At 41.9% G+C, this 22,608-nt stretch overlaps 1 protein-coding gene and 1 long non-coding RNA gene across 6 annotated transcripts in view; one reads left to right on the forward strand and one right to left on the reverse strand.

Annotated features, from left to right (window-relative positions):
• The window catches only part of LOC142019778 (uncharacterized), a 42,550-nt gene extending 26,839 nt beyond the window's left edge, over window positions 1-15,711 (reverse strand). For both annotated transcript variants that reach the window (XR_012647187.1, XR_012647186.1), the window contains exons 1-3: window positions 15,424-15,711; window positions 13,627-13,783; window positions 12,015-12,117 (exon numbers count right to left, since the gene is read on the reverse strand). This is a non-coding gene — a long non-coding RNA (uncharacterized LOC142019778). The remainder of the gene's footprint in view (window positions 1-12,014; window positions 12,118-13,626; window positions 13,784-15,423) is intronic.
• FRMD5 (FERM domain containing 5) overlaps window positions 1-22,608 on the forward strand; it is a 348,761-nt gene that overhangs the window by 205,095 nt on the left and 121,058 nt on the right. The gene's annotated exons all lie outside the window — the stretch shown is intronic.

A 22,608-nucleotide genomic window follows, 5' to 3' on the forward strand; every position in this document is an offset into this window, starting at 1 on the left:
GCGGGTCTTTGCCCACGAAAGCTTATGTTCCAAAATATCTGTTAGTCTATAAGGTGCCACAAGACTTTTTGTTGTTTTCATAGCACTGTCACCTGCTAACCAATAGAAAAATCAGGGCTAGGAACTGGCCTCTGATCTGATATTTTGTATGTTGTGTGGAGGTATATACGTGGATTTGTGCTTCCAATTAACCATGTGCTTAAGTGCTTTGCTGGATTGAGGCCACCTGATAGGATTCTGCCCTAGGACAGATGCCTGGTAGAGATTTTTCATGAAAGCAAGATAGTTGCATATTGCATATGTTAATATGGCTCGTCGAGCTCGTGCTTAAAATAAATAAAAATTGCAATGGCGTTTTCATTTCAAAATTAACTACAGCTTCAAGGCTCAGAGATGTCATGTGGGACCTCGATTTCCATTACTTGGTATTGGTCTTCCCATTTCTCTTGCATATATTAATAACTCAGCTTTTTGTAATAATAGAATTTTTGTGATCTTGGTTTCCTTTTCAGACACAAGCATGCTGAAGATCTAAATTGCAGCTTGGATTTTTTCTGCTGCAACATTCCTCTTCATCGCTTCCATTAATTTTTTTAATTGACTGTGAAATAGAGCTAAGTAGTAGTATTGGCCTGCATTATATTGATCTCATAATTGAAATGCTGTCCTAATCAGAAAATACTGTAGTTTGTGTAATACAATGGAAAAAGGCTGTTTTATATTTCTCTGCTGACTGATTTCTTATTCACATTCTTGATGTGTGAATGCCAACTTTTCCAGCACTGCACTGATTACCTTGTTTGTTTTATAGGCCATCTGGCAGAAGTGAGCAATTACAATAGGTTTGATAGGGTTATTTTTAAAAATGAAACAAATATATTTTTGTCTGAAATGCTTACACAATTCCTCTATTTAATCCATTATGAATATTTGAATGGTGTTATCTTGTGTGTTACATATTCTTAATTATGACTCATTGAAGAATGTTTTGATGTAAGGATTTGCAAACAAATGGTCTTGTTACGGGAATCAAAGCAGCAAGATTGGACCAAAATAGGAGACATTGTTGAGAGAATTACTCTGGTTTGTTTTGTTTTGAATAACGCAGAATAGTATCTGATTGTTAGTGGGTACTTTCTGAGAGATAGTTTCCTCATTTGTTCAAGTCCAGCGTGGAGTTTGGGATCAGACACATTACTCATGTTTGTCCTCCTCTTAAATGACATCATAACAGGACAACTGGGAAGGGAAAAGATGAAATGGAGTTTTATAGCATGTTTTGGCCAAGTCCTAAGTACCATTCAGGTAATGGCTTAATTGTGCTGGAAAACAGCTATACTTTTCCCACTCACGCTTGTTCAGACAGATAGAGTGGATGACAAGTGTTTTGCAAGGCATGTGGGAGTTGCCATGTTGGGATAGATAAATGGTCCATCCAAATTCTGGTGTCATGTTTCCAGCAAGGGCCATTTCAGGATCACTCCAAGAAACATGAAAATCTGTGTAAACGCTGTGGCCAGTTGTGCAGAAATGATCCCTTTCAGATGCCATGAGAGTGCACTTGTGGAAGCAGATGACACTATCCAGGTATGGCTCAGACCCCTGGCAACAAGCTGCTTTACTTCTTATCCCCTTGCAGGGTTCTCGCAATATACTATTTATGGCTGTGAAAATACTGACTTGCCTCAATTTGTGGCATAGGTGGTTGTGCTTTGCTCTTCATGGTGGGAACTTCAGTACTTGGACTTTTGTCAGGATTGGCTCAGGTGCAGGAGAATAGGTCACAGATGATGAAAATCCACTGGGCACACATTTTGGAGGAACGATGCATTCCGTTTAATGGAATAGACATTTCTAAGTAAAAACTTCCTAGTTACGCAGTGAAATGTTAGGAAATATGACCGGCAGGGGATAAGATATCTTTGTATATATCTACAGTCTATTTAATTTTACTACTGAAAACTGGCATAAATAGGAGAGGGCACTGATTCAGGAGGCATGTTTTTTTTCTGTTCAGACCAGCACTTACGCGTGTGCTTAACTTTAATCTTAAAATTAAGCACATGGTTAAGTGTTTTCCTGAGTGGGGGTGCTTTCCTCAATTGGGACCTAAATGAGCAGAAGAAATATCAGCTGCTGAAATCAGACTGATGAGCCTACTGATATGGAGGCATTTTACATAAATTGGCACATGAAAGGTTTTAAAAACTAGTTCATGGATTAAAATTAAAGAAAAGGAGAATCTAATTCAGAGTTTAAGGATCTGAGAGACACTTGACATCTTAGAATTTCTCAGAAGTAATTTCTGTTCTCAAAAGATTTATAATCCTATGGAGAAAATTCCCATGATGAGGCTTGAAGACTGAGATTATCATGTCAGTTAAGAATAAGCAGGATTACAGATGGCAAAGAATTAGTCTTGAATATGTCAGGATTGTACTTGAAGTATTAGGTAAAATTGTGAAAATATGCTTAGTTACCCTGCCTTCTTTTTCTTATTTTTCTTTGGTGTCCTGGATAAAAATAGCACATGGGATGCATTCTTTTTGGGTGCCATTCTGCACATATTGCAGTTGTTGTGGTACATGCTGTTACAGCATTGTCTACTGGTTAAAGCAAGGGACTGGTTATCAGAATTTCAGCAGCATAGTCCTTATTTTGCCCCTGCCATGTATGCTGACTTTGGGAAAGTCATTTAAGTCATCTCATGTTACCTTAGCAACAATGTGTCTGCAGTGAGAAAATTCACTATACTACTTCTGCATTTGAGCTGATCGGTTTTCCTGTTAGTTTCATACAAATCTGTCCCTATGACACCCAGGAACTAAAATCACTAAAATCCAGACCCTGCCCTCAGACACACAGCTCCCACAGATAGCCTGCATGCATCTTTGAGGGAAGAACTTCTCCCACAGTGAGCATCCTCTGCTGGAGAAGGATGTTTAGATCTATAATCTGGAGAGCTCAAAGGACACTTTCTGAGTAGTAACACAAGATACATCTGCACTATGAGATAAATATGAATGAAAGGCAGTTAGCTCAATATTACCATGTGACTATCTTTACCGTAAATACCATTAGCTTGATTTAAGGAGTGCTATTATTGATATCATAATATCATTGGTTCCAGCTGGATGTAGCACTAAGTTTGAATTTAAAAGTTCGAAAAAAGGCCAGTGTGGAAGTGCCATGTCTTCAAATCAAATTTAGTAGCCTCCAGAAGTGTGCCATATGTAACCACAATACCCCACAGTGCTCTGCTCTGGCTGCTGCTATCCAGCTGTACAGGAATTAGGTAACAGGAAGACCGTGAATTTCAAATTGGGACCAGGAAGCCTGTGGCTGTGGGGTCATGTTTGTATGAGAGCCTGAGAAATGTCTTTCTTTGCTGTTAGCGTTGTAAGCACATCTACCCATTACAAATAGCTGCAGCACGAAGTTCATGGTTCTGTCTCTACACTTGGTATTTTTTTTCTGCGCTGCCTGGTGCCAGCTGCTGCCCCACTGCACCACATGGCAGCAAGGCTGTTGTGGGGGTCATGCTTGCATAAGACGCCGAGAAACTTCTCAGCGGTTTACATTTGTGCATGGGCGCCATGCAGTTGGGGTCTGTCTCATGCTCAGCCACATAACATGGCTAGCCCCCAAAGCAATAAAAGGACATGCCTGCCATTTAGTGCTGACCGTGCTGCCAGGCAGCACCATGTCCTGGCTTGCTCATGGTTAAGCCTTCAAGGACGGCGAAGAATCTTAGGGGCTTTCTGCCACACGCGGGGACTACTTCAACTGTCTCCCGACTGAAACCTCCACCTCACCCCTCCACGCCAACAAGGACCCAGGGGGATAGCTGCCACTGGGGGGAAATGACTCCCGGTGGCTAAGATTTTTGGGGTGTTGCTGCCATCTCCCGTGTCAGCAATGTCTGTGCAGTGAAGAGGGAAGACAAAAATCATTTTTCCTAGGCTCTTCTATCCTCTTTCTTCTAAGTTTGCGCTCTTTCACGCAGGGAGGAGTGGGTGGAGGGTCAGCGGAGAATATAGACCACGTATAGAAGCTGTATAATGATCAAGGAAGCCAAATACCCTCCCCTCCGCAACTCTCTTTTTTCCAAAAACTTTACTATCAACTCTTTCTTCATGCTTTTCATTGTCCCTGTGTTATTTTCAGGGATGAAATGTGGTCAAGGGAGGGTGGGAAAATCGGTGGACAGCCAGTTGAGAAGACACACACACTTAGTGATTTTTATAAAAGCCTTGATAATTGAGTTGCAGAAGGAAGAGATTTCTGTTAACTTTGCCATCTTTGTTGATGCTTTACTTTTCTTCCCTCTGTCTGGAAAAATGGACGTTTGCTTTTCATGGGAGGGGAATGAGGGCAATGCAGTGTGGGAAAATGATGTCAAATGCCAGCGAACATACCCAGAATGCTACGGGGATGAGGGAACTGTGGGGTAGGTTCCCACAATGCACTGCTGAAACAGTTGATGTTTGTCGATTGAGTGTGGCAGCAAAAAGTTGACTTTGTGAGCAGCACATGGGGAGCTGACGATAGTCAAATTCAAATTTATAAAAACCAGTGTTACAGAATCAATATTAATAGATTCAGATTTATCTCATAGTGTATACATAGCCTAAGATTGTATGATCAGGAGTCTATACTGCAAGCAATCTGCAGCAAATTACAAGAAACGTATTTGGGAGAGCTTGTGCTGAGGTGTGTGTTGCTTGCCTGTGTGATGCTCTTTTGTTTAGCAAATTTGCCCCTCAGACCCAGCATAGTGGATTTTCCAGAGGGGCTATCTGGCCTATGTGATTTCAGAGTAGAATGAGTATCTGCACTGGCAGCCTATGTGCCCAGACTCAGCTATTCATTTTTTTCTTTTGTTTTGTATTTCTTGAATTCTCTTTCTCCTGTTCTTTCATTTCTCTTGCTTCGTGAGTCTGTTACGTTATCTGCTGCACCAAGACCAGGCTGGACAGCCATTGGGAAAAGGGCCCAAAGACACTGGGCTACAGTTGCAGTGATTTCCTACGTGCATTGCTAGGTACTGCAGAATTTACATCTGAAATATCCTTTGCTTCTCCTTGGACTGGGGCTTTTGTGAGCTCTTTATAGGGTTGCTGTTAAAGTGTCTATATAGCTTTCTTTCATGTACTTTAAATCAGGCTTTTTTATTAGCCTGGCTTTCTGAGCCTGCCTGTCCTTTGGGGATTTTGAGCTGGCGCCTGAGTTTTGGCGTGCTGTCCCAGATTTTCATGTCACATCTGAGAGGTATGTTCTGTTGCCTTCCAGGATCCTCCTTGTGATTTTACAAGAAGTGACAGGTCTTCAGCCTGGGGCAGGAGCTTCTCAGGAAGACCAAAGTGCAGCCTCTGTTCAGAGAGATTACTGGTGTAGGAGAACTGGTTCCTTTTTGCTGGGGAATGGGAGATTCTGATCACCCCTTTGTGCACGGCCAGGAACTATGCTCAACTTGTCAGTACTATAAATGTAATGGTACCTGCCTTAGTGTGGGTGTTGCTGCCAGGTAAGCAGACAGCAGAACTTTCCTTCGCTTCAGAAGTTTTCAGGCTTTATAGCCACATATGCCAGATGAGTGAAGTTTTCAAGTGGCCAAGAACTAACCCCAGTTTTACATTTTTGTTTACCTCTGCAAAATATTTGAATGAATATATGGGACTATAATACAGTCTGAGTTGTGTGCTTTTCATTACTTTCACAGTTTTGTGTCTCTGCAAGGATCCTTAGTCATCCAGTTTTTCATTGCTTGACATCCATTCCCTCTTGGGTAAAATCTGTCTCTCCAGAGTTGTCTTTGGAATCCATCCACACCATTCCCTAATCATCTGTTCATGGCTGAGTAAGGCAGGGAATTCTATCCCTTCCAGGCAGTGAACCCAACCTCTGCCACACTTCCAGCACTTGGTGTCCTGGGAAGCTCTAGCTTAGAGCAGGGAACTAAACCTGTGACCTTGAATTGACATTTCAGAAAGTTACCATGGGATGAACCCAGAACAAAGTGAGGCTAGTCCAAGATACTTCAACACTGCTGAAAAGGACACTGGAATCTTTTTTCTGCAAAGTCAGGTAGGGTGTGCTATTAGCAGAGGTGAGGATTTCTATTTCTATGATCATTTCTTCCTTTCACCAGGCCCAGAAAAAAGGTTTCTAAAATGAAGACCAGGAAAATCTCTTCTCTGTCATTCATCGGGAGATTGACCATAAAATTGTTTAGATTGTAATTTGAAGATAGTAGCAACTCATTTTAAAGAGACCACTGATGTCTGTCAGGTGAATGGATGGAGAGCTAAAATCTACCTAATGACCTGCTTCAACTTAAACACCTTGAGCTGCAGTCTCCTCTCTGCTTGAAGAGCTATGTAGGTAACTTTTGTTGACAATGAAAACTCTAACAAAGGCCTGACGCTGTAATAATGCCTGTAGTCAAAGCAGGATATTTTTGTTCTTATTTGGATTTTACTCAGTACTAAATAAAAAGTCAGTTGTAAAATGCTTAAATAAATGAATATTTATTTCTAGGTACAGACCAGTCTAGATTAGTGATCTAACAACTCATTCTCTGTTTTAATTCATATCCTGAAGCTGTGCCACATTTTAAATCTATGACAGTACAGAATATTTATGTGGCATCTTCCAAAAGCTCTTCAAAATTCTGAACCTTCTGTCCAAACACTCTTTTTGGTTGCTAAACCTACATGTGGCTGCAATAAGACTAGTGAAGAAACTGTCAGGAAGATGCAAATAACATAAGCTGTCATTGGAAATTGGACAGTACTGAAGATTCCTTAAAATGTGCCAGAAATTACAGATGCCCTGCAAACATGCTGCAAAAAGAAGTTAATCCCTCCTTAAGACTTGCTCCACATGCAAGACTTGCAGAATGTTGCCAGTTGATACAAGTTAGACAGGTGGTAGCATACAGTGAGTGTTCACAAAGACTCTCTACAGAGCAGCTAGATGCCTTCACCTGGCCCAGGACCAATTTTGCCATCAGTTACATCCATTTAGTCCATCAGTGCACCAGTGTAAGTCAGATAGAACTTGGCACATTGGTGACATTTTATTCTGCCTGCTTAAAACTTCATCTGGATCTTCCGCTGGATAGTATTTTTTCACTTTTTTGCCTAGCATGCTGTGAAGTGCTTCTAACCACTGTTTAATTTGTTGCATTTCAGATGGGACTGCATTTCAATGGAGGATGGTGTGATTCCTGTAAACACAGTTATGGATTTTGGATAACATTTTAAAAAATGCCAAAGTCCTATTTTCTAAAGAGACTTTGGAGCCCAAGTTCCACAGATTGTCAATGAAATGCGGACTTCTGAGTGCCAGTGTTCCAGGTTTTTACAGGTACTTGAGCATTGCTCCACTCGTAACTGAAACAGGAGCCAGCTTCTTTGCAAGTCAGTGAGATGTTGGCTCCTAATGCCATTGGCATTGCAACACCTCATGGAGTGATGCCTAAATACCTTTAATAACTTGTGCCTACATCAGTTTTGAAAATGTCGACTTAGGCTCCTAAGTCACTTAAATGCATTTGAAAATTCCATAGTTTGTCTAGCCATATCACTCTGTGCTCCTTCAGGTAAACGATGCTATATAAATGTAATTTGGTTTTATGAGACCCAAGTGAATGACTCACAACAAAAATCCTCTTTTATCAATATCTAATACAGAGGTTCTCAAACTTTGGTCAGCAGACCACCTCTGGCTCATGAGCTCTGTTTATGTGGTCTGTGGATTGTTCTCTCTAAGGTTCCAACACTGGAAGGTTTTCTGTATGGAAATGAACTGGCTCTTGACAAAAATAAAGACAGTGAAGAACTTCTTGTTGCCCTGAGCAATAGTTTGAAGATTATTTTCCAGTAGAAGGTGAACCAAACAACTGGATATGTAATAATGCTTTTGGAACTCAAGTGAGTTGCCCTCCTGTTGGTCCAGTTAGGCACATGAGTGCTTGTTAGAGCTTTCTTATGACAAAATGTTATGGTCAGAACGTAAAAGACATTCCCTAACTGAATTTTGGATTAAGGGACTTGGAGAATACCCAGAACTTGTAGACATTTTCTGTTGCAATGTACTACTATGTACCTGAGTGTGACAGCATTTTCATCACTTCCTCAAGTCCAAATACAAAAACAGAGTGAATGCTGAACCTGATTCAAGGTTAAAGCTGACAAACATTACACCTGACTTCCCTGAACTTTGATCACAAAAACAGGCTCATCCATTAGAAGGGTAATACTACTGATATTAAAATATGAGTGGCGTGCTTTTATTTGTAGCACAAAAGGCATTGGTTATTAATTTTATATAGTGATTTTACCAAAGGATTTTACAGTACTTAGCTAATAGTACAGACATCTTTTAGAAAGATCATCAAGACCTTCTGCAATTTTCCAGGAGTCCATGAAAAAAAAAAGTTTGGTATCCATAGGCTGATCAAGATTTGCTACGATTTCCTCCTTATTTCAAGTTATTCAGTATACTTCTTTAACATTTCCATTGGAGCTTTTTGTGTTTGCCATGTGAGCTGTGCTGGTTAATTTTTTGTGGCTGGCCAGTAACACACATGCATACTGTGTGTTTCCTGGTGTGGTAACTGTGTATAACACTATGTCTGTGAGTTCATGATGATGAGATTTGGTTTCCATGAATGCCTGTGATTGTGAAGCTCCATCACACGCATGTCATAGTCCCAGCTCAGGTGAATGACAAAGTAAGCATTTGTGGAAATTCACTTGCAGGGTTCACCTGGCTCTAATTATTATTGGAGCACAAGAGCCTCTCTCTCTGAAGTCCCTGTTGCATCCAAGGCATCTCTCTGATCTGATGGGCCTCATTATAACCTCTGACACTGTGCTCTGGGGAGATGTTTGCATCCTTCCCTTATTCTCAGTGGGATATTGCTTCCTCTCCTCAGAATAGTCTGGCTCATCAAAGCCCTGCATTGGCATAACACTTAGGAGAGGCTGTGCTTGTTCTCTCTGCCATTGAACTTTGCCAGGTAGGTGCAGAGTGTGCTGAAGGGCTGCTTAACCCTGGGTTTGATGGCATTCGTGGGATGTGGTGGGATGTTTGGCCTTCATGGGATGTGTTGCGCAGGCCTGGTCTTGGTCTCAGCACAGTGGAGGACTTCATGTGTTTATACTGCATGAATTATCCAGAATAAAATTAAAAACTCTTATAAGCCAGAAAACTCTGGGATCTTGGGAAAGACGAAAAAATTACAGTCCCATCCACTGAGTATGCTCTATTTTTGTTTACTTCAATAAATGCTGCAAATAATTTTTTACCCATTGATTTTTGGTTACCACCCTTTAAACCCAATAGGACAGTTGACTAGAGACTGGTCTGATCATATCTAGCATGTGACAAAACCTGTTTCTCATCCACAGAACAGGGCTGTCACTTGGGATCTGACATGCGACTGCATATGTCCCTTAGCCATTTCTTCACGGGCACTGTTTCAAGAACTGGCTTTTAAAATAGGCTCTCTGGTTTATCTGCTCAATGCTAATTTTGTCTACGTGAGGCCTGCCTGCCTTGGGTGTGGAGCTGCGGGAAGACTGGAGTGGGCTATGAAATTATCTGAGTTATTCTGGAGAGCAGCGTGGTTTCCATTCATCATCCCTTGTAGGAGCAGCAAAACTCAGAATAACCAGTGATAATACTTAACCATGAAAGAAATACACATCTAAGGAATAATGGGCATTGTGTCCACTAAAAAGCAAGACAAGCCCAAAATGAGTCCCATTCATTAATCTCCACAGAAACATCCATGCTACACTAGAGCATGAGGTGTGCTGGAGCCCCTTCCAGTGCCACGATGTCACCACAGGATCAAGCTGTTATGTGTCAACATACGAGGGATGTGTGCCCAGTGCTGCTGATCCCCAGAGGAGTGTTTCTGGCTGGAGGTTTGCCCATGGATCCTTCCACCTACATATATGTTGGGAAGGCACCAGAAGCATGTGTCTGCCTTGTGCACTCTCCACTGGATTATGTAGTCATAGGACTTTCAGGTGCCTGTGTCAGCTTTGTTTCTCCTTTCCCCTACCCCAGCCCTGATAGAACCTTTCAGGTACAGAAAGGCCCTCAAGGAGTTATGGGAAGCAGAAGGAAGTTGTTGAAGACACTGCCATGGGAGCTCGATCCTGTCCATTGCAGACTTTGTAGGAGCTGGTGCCAGTCACTGTTGCCCTGTGCCCCAGTTCCCTGCCCCCCAAAAATGGGAATTGTACTTTCCCTCTACAATTTCATAACTCCTTAAATACACTCCCACTTAGTTGTGCTGTAGTGCTAATTAGTAATCTGCTTATTTGAACATTGTTAGTTAACTTCTAAAAGACCCATCTAATGGTTCACACAACGTGTAGAGTCCTGCTAGCGGAGTATTTAAACCACCATATTACAATCAAATCATTACTGATAGTCTCTTCAAGTGGGCAATGGAGGTGATGGGACTTTCATCTCTTGTGCTCAGGTGTTGCTGAACAGACACTTATGCCTGAACTTCAGGTTGTAAATAATGAGCAAGAGCTGGGAGGGTCTGCAGTTTTTACTCTCCTAAGCCCACGAAGGAAGAAGGAAAGGCTGGACAGAGCAGGAGCTTGGGAAACCTCTGAGTCAGAGAGAAGCTAAGTTTCAAACTATGGTCAATTAAAGGATTTAAACAAATGCAAACTGTTGGGGTTAGGGAATTCAGCACCTGTGCTGGATAAAAGGTGATGAGGGTCAGGGTTGTATGATCGGGCCACAGTGAGCTTAGGTGAAGAGTGAGAGGAAATGAGTGTCTGTCTGCTGCAGGCAGCACTTGCTCATAGCCTTTCTTCTGCTGGTGTCACCGTGCTTTCTGAGAGCCCTTGTTCAGCCTAGAATCATAGAATTCTAGGGCTGGAAGGGACCTCATGAGGTCATCTAGTCCAGCCCCCAGCCCAAAGAAGGATCAACCCCAACTAAATCATCCCAGCCAGGACTATGTCAAGCTGGGACTTAAAACCTTCTAGGGATGGAGATTCCACCACCTCTCTCGGTAATGCATTCCAGTGTTTTACGACACTCCTGGTGAAACAGTTTTTCCTAATATCCAACCTACTCCTCTCCCTCTCTAACTTCAGACCATTGCTCCTTGTTCTGCCATCGGTCACCACTGAGAACAGCCTCTGACCATCCTCTGTAGAGCCTCCTTTCCGGAAGCTGAAGACTGCTATCAAATCACCCCTCAGTCTTCTCTTCTGCAAATGAAATGAGCCGCAATCTCACAGCCTCTCCTTATAGGTCATGTTCTCCATCCCCTTAATCATTTTCGTTTCCCTCTGTTGAACCCACTCCAATGAGTCCCCATCTTTTCTATATCAGGGGGCTCAGAACTGGATGCAATATTCCAGATGTGGTCTCGCCAGGACTGAGTAGCAGGGAATAATAACTTCTCTAGATCTGTTGGAAATGCTTCTCCTAATGCACCACTATATGCCATTAGCCTTTTTGGCTACCAGGGCACACTGTTGACTCATATCCAGCTTCTCATCCTCTAGAATCCCCAGGTCCTTTTCTGCTGTACTGCTACTTAGCCAGTCGGTCCCTAGCCTGTAACAGTGCTTGGGATTCTTGTGTCCCAAGTGCAGGATTTTGCCCTTCTCATTGTTGAACCTATTCAAATTTCTTTTGGCTTCATGTCATCTGCAAATTTGCTGAGGATGCAATCTATCTCCTCATCCAGGTCATTAATAAAGATGTTGAACAATATTGGCCCTAAAACCAATCCTTGGGGCACTCCACTTGAAACCAACCATCAACAAAACATTGAGCCATTGACCACTACCCGTTGGGCCCATCTGTCAAGCCAGTTTTCTATCCATCTTACAGTCCATGTATCCGATCCATACTTCCTTAACTTATGGATAAGAAGGTTGTGGGAGACTGTATCAAAAGCTTTGCTAAAGTGAAGGTATCGTATCCGCTAACTTCCCCATGTCCACAGAGCCAGTTACCTCATCATAGAAGCTAATCAGCTTGCCTGTTCCTTGGTGCTCAGGGATGATATCTAAGGGGCGTGGGGTGGTCTTCAGTTCTCCTCCTTTGGTAGTTTGCTGTCTGAGGAAAGAGAAGGAAACAAAACTACAAACCTGACAACTTCAGGGACCAAATTCAGCTTGGTGTAAGTGAGTACTACTCCACTGGCGTTGTTCCCATTCACATTAGGTTTGAATCTGGCTCTTGCTTCACACCTGCACTGTCTAGGCCCCATTCCTTCCCCACTCTTGCCCCTCCTGCCCCTGCATCATCCATGCCACCCTGCTTCTCCACCCCTGCCAGCCTTTTCCCATGGAAGTGCTGTGCCACTTCTACTGGGGACAGGGGTAGCCCCCGCTGCCCTGGAGTGGTGCGGGCTAGGAGTAGAGCTTTTGGGCCACACTCTTGCAGGAGTGGGGTAGGACTGCCTGTGTACTCATTGGAAGTAGCGTGGCACTCAAGGTGATTGTGGGTGGGGGAGACACAGGTGCATGTGACCCCCCGCCACCCCACACATCACCTATGGTCCATACAATCTGCCACTGTTCTCCTTGGCTTTCAGCTGTCAGCTCGGCCCAGTCATTGCTAGCACTTCCCAACATTAGCTTGGGCCCTATACTGCCCTCTCCCATCCAATTTGCTGCTGCATATCCACCCAGTCCACTCAAGCCCACCACTGCCAGGGTCTGTCTGCTTCTCCAGCTGAGTGCAGGAATCTTTCTCAAAAAGCCAAGTGAAGAGAACTCCAAACTGAAATCCCTGATATCCTTTTTTTTGTGGGCATGATTACCTAATCTGGACCCTCTGGCAGCTAGGTTAGTGTAGGCCACATTCCCCAGTGAGTAAAGCCCTTGGAATCTCACACTTGTGACTCCATTCCTATGTCTGAAATCATGAATCACATTTAATGCAGCTCGTGAATGTGGAGAAATGCTGGCAGGAGTAGATTTTGGCACTGCATGGAATATCTGCAAAGTATATGCAAATAATACTTGAAGGTAGGGAGCCCCCTTATTTCCCCTTTGCCAGCAGGGGGAGCCAGACAGTAGCATATGCAAATTAGACTGACAGCAGGTGGGAGCATATTCTCCTCTCTGACTTCACCTCTAAAAGATGCCAAAGAGATTCTCTTCTTTACAGTTCCTTGGCACATACAAGTACTCTGAAATTATGCTTACTGTTAAATTGCAGGTGCCTGTTTCTCATATTCAAATTCAGCAGCTTGGCACACCTGTTTTTTTTTCCATTATTACTGTTCTCAAAATTCTGTTGCAACACTAAAGATTTAACTTGCCAAATACCATAAAGCTTCCATCCCTTATGAACAAGATTTTCTAAATCTGTTATTGGACATGCATGTGTTGGCTGCCATGCCTGGTGTAAATTGGTTCAGAAGTTAAATTTGCTTTAACATTTCGATGACTGAAACCAAATTAATACCCACATAATCAGGTCATATTGTGCCCTACTTTGTGGAAGGAGTATGTGACAATACAGCAGGCAGCTGAATTCAGAGAGTTTTGCCTGAATAAGGACTGAAGATTGAGTTTGTATTCACTTTTAGCTGTAGTGTGTTGCTATGCTCTTTACCTGTTGCTCTCAGCTGGGTGGGTCTAGTTCTTGACCTTGCTGTGATGTCTCACTCCACCAATACTCCCTAATCATGCTTTAATCTTCTCTGCTGCTCTTGAGTCAGACTAGCAGGGTGCTCTCACACTTCTGCTTATTGGACTGTCTTGAGACAGCACTATAGGAAAGATTTAGAAAATTAATTGAATTCTCTCATGAGCAAAGTCAGTAAGTGGATGCTTCTGGGGTTGCAAACCTGCTGGCTTGCTCAGAGCTTAAGATAGGACAAAGAAAAGAAAATCTGGCAGGTTAGCAACCCCAGAAGCATCCAGATCATAACTGCCTTTCATTTTTTCAGTTTAAAAGTCTACCCTGATGTTAATTTGTTGCTGTTGGTTAAAACCTGAATGGTTCCAATCCTGTAATTCTGGCTCTTGGGTATGTCAGTTAGAACTTGAAGGGAAGAGTGAGTGTAAACTGAACTGCCCTTTTCACGGTGGTCTTTAGTTGAATCTATTCAACAAAATACACAGATGAGGAATTTTCTTGTCATGGTAAAATATAGCTTTGTCTCATTTACTTAATGATGAAATGTAACACATTTAGATTGCTCAGATAAATAATGTTAACAACATCAAATAACTACAGATGTCAGTGCTATAAAACAGGAAGTGGTGCAGTGTACAAACTGAAGCAAAAATAGACCCCACAAAGCCCTTAAGCATGGACCTTATCTTAAACACAAGTACTCAGGGCACATGCTTACGTACTGTGCTAGAGTGAGCCATAGTCCTATTTAAGGCTCAGATATGTTTCATGGATTGTACAGATCTTTGCTGGAGAGACTGCACATCATTTCTGCTAGTTTGACAGACTCCTACTGAAACACTCCTTATAAGTCAGCAGAGTTAATTTGCAGTGACAACTATTAATTGTCATTTTAATAGCTGAGGCCAATGATGTTTTATAGAAAACTGAAAACACAAGGTTACTTTAACCTTGACAGTTTAAAAATCTGTTGGGATTTTACCCTTTGGTTGTATTCTTGGCACTTATTTTCCTGCAGAAACCTACTGTATAATTATTTTTTGTATTCGGTAATAAAAACTTAAGAATGGCCATACTGGGTCAGACCAAAGGTCTGCCTATCCCAGTATTCTGTCTTTGGGCAGTGGCCAGTCCCAGGTGCCCAGAGGGAGTCTCACCATAGGGCAATTTTCAAGTGATCCATTGCCTGTCAGTCATTCCCAGCTTTTGGCAGCTGAAGCTTCTAGAATGAAGTCATTCATAGCACTAAGGGCTTAAGAGTAATAAGAATATAAGAAGCTTTCAATATCAGTGCCTGAAGAAATTTACAGATATTAATTACAAATCATTATGGGACATTGTACGCGTTACCCTCACTTCACATTTGGGGAGACTGAGGCACAGAGAAGTTAAACAAATTATCTGATATCATGTAGCAATCCAGTAGCAGTCAAGAGCAGAACTGAAGTCTTACTGCCAGTTGCCTATTCTAACCACTAAACCCTCACTTCATCTCATTAGAATATTTATTAATACATGAATAATTAAAAATAGCATAAAGCTCCAGGGCATAATGCTATAACACGATAACTGGAAGAAGATGATTTGTGTGTGTGTAGCTAGATGGTGATCACAGTACTTATAATTAACTGTTATTAATTTATAATAGGAAGAATCCTAAGTTTCTTACCTTGTTCCTTATTCAAACAGCACTCTCATTAACTGTGTTGACTAAGCGAATAGATCAGGGTTGGCTTAGTAAAAATAGCGGTAGCAATTATAAGCCCATACCTTTGATTGCTGGATCTGTTCTTTCTTTCCTCAAGCACTCAGGTGTGGGTTATCTTACTGCAACATGGGCCACGTTGTGGCTTAGTGCTTTATTACAGAGTCGATGCCCAGAAAAATTTGCTCTCATTTTAACATGTTGCAGTGGCAAGGACAGTTTCCAAGGGGTTCAAGGTTTGTCTCCGTAGGGAGAAATCCTGCAGATGGAGAGAGGCACTGCCCTGCCAACATTAATATGCCTCCAGCTTTCTGTTGGCGTAATTGCTAGACTGTTTGAGCATGCCAATTGGAGCAGTCTGGAACGAAGACATGGTTAGGAGTTATTAGTTTGTAATACACTGATAAGATTTCATTCCCCCTCTGCCTTCAGCAGGCAGAGTTATAAAAAGTAATTACATAAGCACTGTTGTGACACCAGGCTGATCTTGTTAAGATTTTCAGAAAGAACAATTGAACCGGGGTGAAAAGTATTAATTGATTCTGGTTGTCTATACCGATTGGCTAACAAGTGAGCCCCCAAATTAAAAAGAACAGAAATGCTGAGCTAAACTCACCTCATAGTAACTTCATGAAGCCACATTCATAAAGTAATTATAGAGCAGTTGCAGTAGGGAGGCATGTGGTTTTCTGACGTAGAGTTGGGACATTACTTTGGAATTTTACATGTTCCTGCCAGCCTCTAGGCCTCCCAAGGTAGCGTGTTCTGAACACTTAATTTGACTGTTTTTTCCATAAATTTCCTTCTACCTAAAAAAACAGAATGAATTTGAGTTTAGAACCTGCGCCTATGAACATTTTTGCTTTTGAGTAATTTTAGTCCCATGGAGGATTGTGTTAAATTCATTATATGGCTGTTTGCAGTGGTCACTGAGCATGGAAGGTAATGCCAGACATAACATAAGCAGGGCATGAGTTGGCTGTACAATGTGGCCACCAGTCCCATTACTGACTTATTGACAAGTCATTTAGGATGTTATTTTTTTAGATGCTGAGCACCAAAAACACCTGCAGTTACAGGACTTCAGGATTTCTAAAAATCAGGTCTTTAATTTTTCTGTGTCTTTATTGTCCCATTTAGGGGCAGGAAAATGAACTTCATTTGCCATGGTCTGTCCTAAAAGCGATTCAGCACTACTCAGATTCTCCCAACCTGGAAGGGGAAGTAACGGTGTGATAGCTCAGATACTGTTCAGGTTTCAGTGGCCTTTCCTTGCAAGGGAAGAACTATGTACGTAAAGTATGTTGAAGATGAAGAGGGTTGCAGAGCCCTCATTCTTTTATCTACAGACCCGACAGTGCCACTCTTTCCTGTTGTACGACTGCTTTGGTGTCCCAGTCTTGGGCACCCCTTGAAAAGAGATTGCTAGTCATACTGATTGGCTGGTAGCTTTTGTCTGGCATACAATTGGAGATGGGTGAGGTCTTCCAAACCCATTTTACTTGTGATTTAATCCAGCTGGCAAAGGAATTTAGCTAGCTTTTCACCACAGTGCAGTCAACTCTTCTGTGCTATCCACTCCCTTGGCTTGGACTTTGTGCCAGAACTTTCGAAAAGCTTTCTGGTATTATGAAAGGTTTAATTTGGATTTATTTATGATAGGGTGATTAAGATTAAGATCCCCTTATTCCAGTTTCCTCTCTTCTGACTGCAATGAATTTTAGAGCAGCTTACTTGCTTTGCTTTTTACACATATCACTATATAGTGGTTGCATTTGGCAGCACACAGCTGTTGGCTTAATTTTGTGTCTCTTCTCTCTGAGTCTTTAGCTGATCTATTTTGTCGTAAGGGCTTATGATTCCATTTGTTCCTTTTGTGAAATGTAACATCTATGATGCATCCTTCAGAAACGTTTCCTTGCTGGTTTGGGTGATGGGTTCTATAACAATGTCTGAAATTAATTAGCAGCCAACACAATATGGAGCTGTAATGTGTCTAACTTACTACCAGGATGTTGAATTACTGAAGGAGGAGAACAAATATATCAAAGGTTACAAGAAATAGAAAATTAAATATATTGAAGAAATCTTCTTTTCCTATGAACTAGAGGTCTTGCCAGCAGCTGCAAGAGCAGCCTGCGGCCTGTAGCACCTCTGCCTTGTGATCTCAACCCAACTCCTAAAGCAAGAAAGGTTGGCCCAGCCTCTCTGTTGTGAGAGATCTCCACGAAAAGCCCAGGTGGATGAGGCTGTGATGTTCATTCAGTAGGTATCAGAGGAGTAGCCGTGTTAGTCTGGATCTGTAACAGCAACGAAGGGTCCTGTGGCACCTTATAGACTAACAGCAAAGTTTTGAGCATGAGCTTTCGTGAGCACAGACTCACTTCATCAGATGCTGAACTGAAGTGAGTCTGTGCTCACGAAAGCTCATGCTCAAAACTTTGCTGTTAGTCTGTAGTCAAGCATCGGAGGGGTAGCTGTGTGAGTCTGGATCTGTAACAGCAGTGAAGGGTCCTGTGGCACCTTATAGACTAACAGAAAAGTTTTGAGCATGAGCTTTCGTGAGCACAGACTCACGAAAACAGGACCCTTTTTTGCTGTTAGTCTGTAAGGTGCCACAGGACCCTTCGTTCCCATTCAGTAGGTGGCGCTCTTCCTTTGGAGTTGGCCCCAGTTTCCCACTATTTGGGAGTGCTCTGTCCAAGGAGCACTGTGTTTCGCATGAGTCATGAAATTAAGATTCTGAAATCTTGCTGAGAACATTGTGCTTTGATTGTTTTTCAAAGACCAAGGGTGTTAGCCTCAGTGCCCCAGCTAAGCTTTATCTGAGATGGTCATTCTTAAGTCCGTAAATCTGTTGGCTTCATGTCTGGTTTGCTACATGATCCTTGATATTTTTTTTTTAGTCTAATATCCCTAAGTTACAGTCTGCGTGCTTGTCCAGTGACTGGCTATCCCTGACATTTCATCTTTCACACCCTGATGAATGACTAACAAGGATTTAGGGACATGAACTCCCAGCATGTAGCAGGACTGGACATGTCTCCATATTTCATGAGGTCTGTTGTCTGCAGAGAAAATATCACTGATTATTGCAAATACCTTTCTGAGATGGTTGTTTAATTTAAAAAAGATAAGCGTAAACCCTGAAAAAGACACCAGGTGAGGAATAATGAAATCTGTTTATTTTCACCTGATATTCTGATATCAGAGCACTTACTGAGAAGGACCATCCTGTTTGTTACATGAGCCAGGCATGCAGCACAGACACATGCTTAAGGAAGAAGTCTGAAGGAAATTTTGAGGAGTAAAGGGACTTCGACGTAGTGCAGACACTTCGTAGTACCTGCGGCTGACTCGTGGCTACATGCAAGCCGGCACTTCAAAGTTTCACACTTCAAAGTTCCCGCTGGCGGAGATTTAGCCTAATGAAGTAATGCATATGCACCGCAGCACTTCATTAGTAATCTCCCGACACCCTAATTACCACGCCCCCTTTGAAGTTGGGGCTATTCTAGACATAGCCCTAGAGAGTTGCCTAGTTTTACAAAAGGCTACATAAAAAACACTAGTAAAGTCAGTACAGTCTAAAAGTTAATTCAGACAATGACTTGTTTCTACTGCAGGATATGCCTTACACTGAAATGTAAGTACAGTATTTCTATTCCAATTAATTTGTTTGATAATAAGATGGTAGAAAGTCAGCACGTTTTCAGCAGTCAACTTCTGTGATATTTTTGCTTGTTTTTGTAGGTATGTAGTTTTTAAATGAGGTATAACTTGGTGGTATGCAAAACAAATCTGAGCCCTGAAAAGGGTACAGTAATCTGGAGAGGTTGAATGGCTCTTGTTTCATGATCTCAGATTACTTTAGGGACATATATCTCAACCGGTGGTATGCATTCACGAGAGAAGTCTGGGGGCATTTTTTTATATATATATTTTAAAAAGGGGCACTTTATTAAAAAAAAAAAGGTTGAGAAACATTAGTACGGAGCTTGGGTGACAAACTTTTTATGTTGAGCCCACTTTTCATCCCTGCGACTAGCAGGGCCACCCTAACCTGTCTGATGTAATGCAGACTGAGGGAAATTTTGGTTATGTTCATATGAAAAAACCCACCCTTTTGGCATGTGTAAGAAAATAAGTCTGTAGAATGCAAAAATGTTGTTAATTGGTATATAAATGTGAATACAGAGACATAAAACAGTAACATATTTCAGCATATTGAATGAGATGGATGGGCCTGAGACCCAACATCCAATTGTGCTGCACACTCTTTTGAAATTTCATGCCCTCTGAGGGGACCCGTTCCCCATTTTGCACACCACTGGAACAGAGTTCCAAAGCTGCATTACGTCAGTGTTCACTGGTAAACTTTTGAAGAACAGCCATAAGGGTTTTGTTCAGCATTACAAATATTTCAGAGCTACAAACGCCTCTGTTCCCGAGGTGCTCAGAACTCTGAGGTTCTACTGCTCTCAGCCTTTTTCATTCTCTCACCCTCCCTAAGTGGAATAGAGACTCTGTGATAATAGGCAAAGGTGTAAGAGAATACGCTCAGCTGTCTCTGCTATCACTTGTTCATGGGGGAGGGTTGAAAAATGGGGTGTTGCAGGAGAAGGCAACATTTTAAAAGGAAATGTGCATTCAATGTTGCAGATGGTACAGGCAATGGAGTATGGGGGGAGGAATGCTCCTGCGCAGAGAGATCTAACAAGTCAACTCAAAATTCCCCACAAAGCCAACTTTCCAGCAGCTGGAGGCACATTTATTCTGAGCTGAGTTAAGGAAAGGCAAGTGTGTGCCTCATGCTGTGCTCACAGACTGCCCGGGCCTCTCAGAGCGGACAGGCTGCCGCCTATTCTAGAATCAGCCTTTGGAGGCCTGGCGCCTGGAGCCTCAGATGGTCCTAGTGAAGTTCAAAGGCCTCTGCAAAGGTGAGGGAGGCTGCACCACTTCCACTGTAGGCATGAGGTTTGAAAGAGCGGGAATGGTCTGGGAATGTCCAAGGAGAGTTTTGGCCCTTTTCAGGAACGGGGGGCATCCATAAGAGTGCCACTGTTTGGGACTTGGTCCTGCCAGGTGTGGCTCACTCCCACCCCATCCCTTCCATGGGGCTGCTTATGAGAAACATGCATTGCAGTGTGTTGCTGGGTTGGGATCAAAATACTCAGCATATGGCAGTACTGAGCCCTAGCATTGTGTTACTTGGCTAAACAGCTTGATGTATCTTGTACCGCCTTACATTTCCACCTTCACTTGGGACCCAATCATGTCCCCAGTGAAATCAATGGAGGTTTTGCCATTAGATTGTGTCCATGTTTTGTGGCTGTTTACCTATGGTAAAGAACTCTGCATTGTTAAGCTTGTCACTCCTCTTATCCAAGTCAGTAAGTTCTAGTTCTGGGAGCACTAGGGGTCCATTCCATTTGAGTTTCAAATTGCCATAATCTAGAATTGAAGTTAAGCATTCAAAGGGGCTGGGCATTCTGGGGACTGAATGATCACCCCTTTTGCTGCTTGGATTTTAAACATGAAGAGCTGTTTCTCCCCACTAATTGCCACAGAAAAACCCCCTTGCTAATATTGGGCAAAGAGTGAGTTCCATTGGAGATTTCGAAGATGAATGCTTCTGTCTTCTTTGAGAAATGGGCTTGCAGATTGCCTGACTTGCTGTGCCACAGTGCAGCCTGCTGAGCATAGCAGCACATCTTCATTCTATTATACATAAGACTAGGGGATATTGTGAATCAAAACCATTCTGCACAGGCTGTCATGAGTGATTGGCAATTTATATTATCTACGGTGGCAGCTACATGGAAAGCAATAGCCAGAAGAATAGAATTTACATAACTGTGTGGCTTCCTGGCACACAAGCTCTCTACGTATTTATATGTGTAAACATTCTCAGTACAAACCCATTTATTATCTTGTGTGATTGCATTATTCAATTTATTAATAACATATTTTCCAACTGGTTCCATAAGGACATAGTACTCAGTATGATGATTGTCCCTAATTCCCCCAGGATTTAAATGCAACAGATGCTTAAGACGTACAGAAAGTGATTAGCATGTGTTAATATTCTGCAGCAGATAGCCTTATTTGATTTGTGCCAGTTTAGCATATGACACCCAAGTTTATGCAAAAGAGGGTTAATTCAGGCTTAAGACTTTGGAGAGACATTGAGGTTATGCATAATGAGCTTTTAATTTTATTTTATTTTATTTTATTCAGCAATACTGAGGGTAAGCAATATTCTGTTCATTGGGTTACTGTATCTTGAAAAATTTAATCCTGACAGTAGAAAACTAGCAGATAATTAAGATAGACGTAGAGCTTGTTTTGTAAGTTTTTATAAAGCTTTTTTTAAAAAAAAATCTTAAATGGATGTTACGTAATAGACCATCCACTCTTTTAAGCTGTGATTTGTCAAGACAATCCAGATAATTCCCTAAAGGGCATATTCTCAATTATTAATGTAAATTATGTTTAATTCAAATTAGAAAGATCAAAGAGGAAACAAATTACCCCGTAATTCCATGATAGTTTTTTGCTTTTTGTTTGTTTGTTTGTTTTTATACTTTAACCACATTTCACTGGATTGGGAAAGAATGCTTGATTAGTTCCCAACTGTATTTCTGTTTACATATTAGAATCGCAAGGGAAAACATTAGGCAGAGATCCATGCTACTTTCATAGACAAAAATTTGTGTGGGAAATCTCTTCGAGAAGTAGATTGGGACTATGGAGGATTTAAATCAGTTTTTTTGTTGTCTTGCTGAAGTGAAAGTATTTGTACTTTTTGCAGTTTCCTGAGACATTTTTCATGTCTGAAACAGATTTTTCTGTGTGTGTTGAAGTTTAAATTAGCATTAAACGGACAGAGTTGAAGATGCTATAATGCACTCAGTAAAGCACACAGCTCCACCTTCCAAGATCTGCTTAGCTTTAGGACAGTTTGCTAAATGGAGTTACCGCGTGTGTTCTGCACCACTGGCGGCAAAGAGGGAAAAGAAATTATGTTTGTTTGATGAGCGGCATCTATTTTAACAGCCCTTTGGGTTTAATTTGGAAAAATTTACAATTTCTGTTATTCGGCTGATAGATTTAAGCTCTGCACTAAGCTGTGGTAAGTGTGTCTATGTCAAATGTGTCTCTCAACAGCACTAGCAAAATGATGTATTTTTTTCCTATGAAAATAAACCAGAACAACTTTATCATTTATGATGCCTACCGAATATTTT

The sequence above is a fragment of the Carettochelys insculpta genome, chromosome 12, assembly GCF_033958435.1.
Source record: "Carettochelys insculpta isolate YL-2023 chromosome 12, ASM3395843v1, whole genome shotgun sequence".
Classification (NCBI taxonomy): domain Eukaryota; kingdom Metazoa; phylum Chordata; order Testudines; family Carettochelyidae; genus Carettochelys; species Carettochelys insculpta.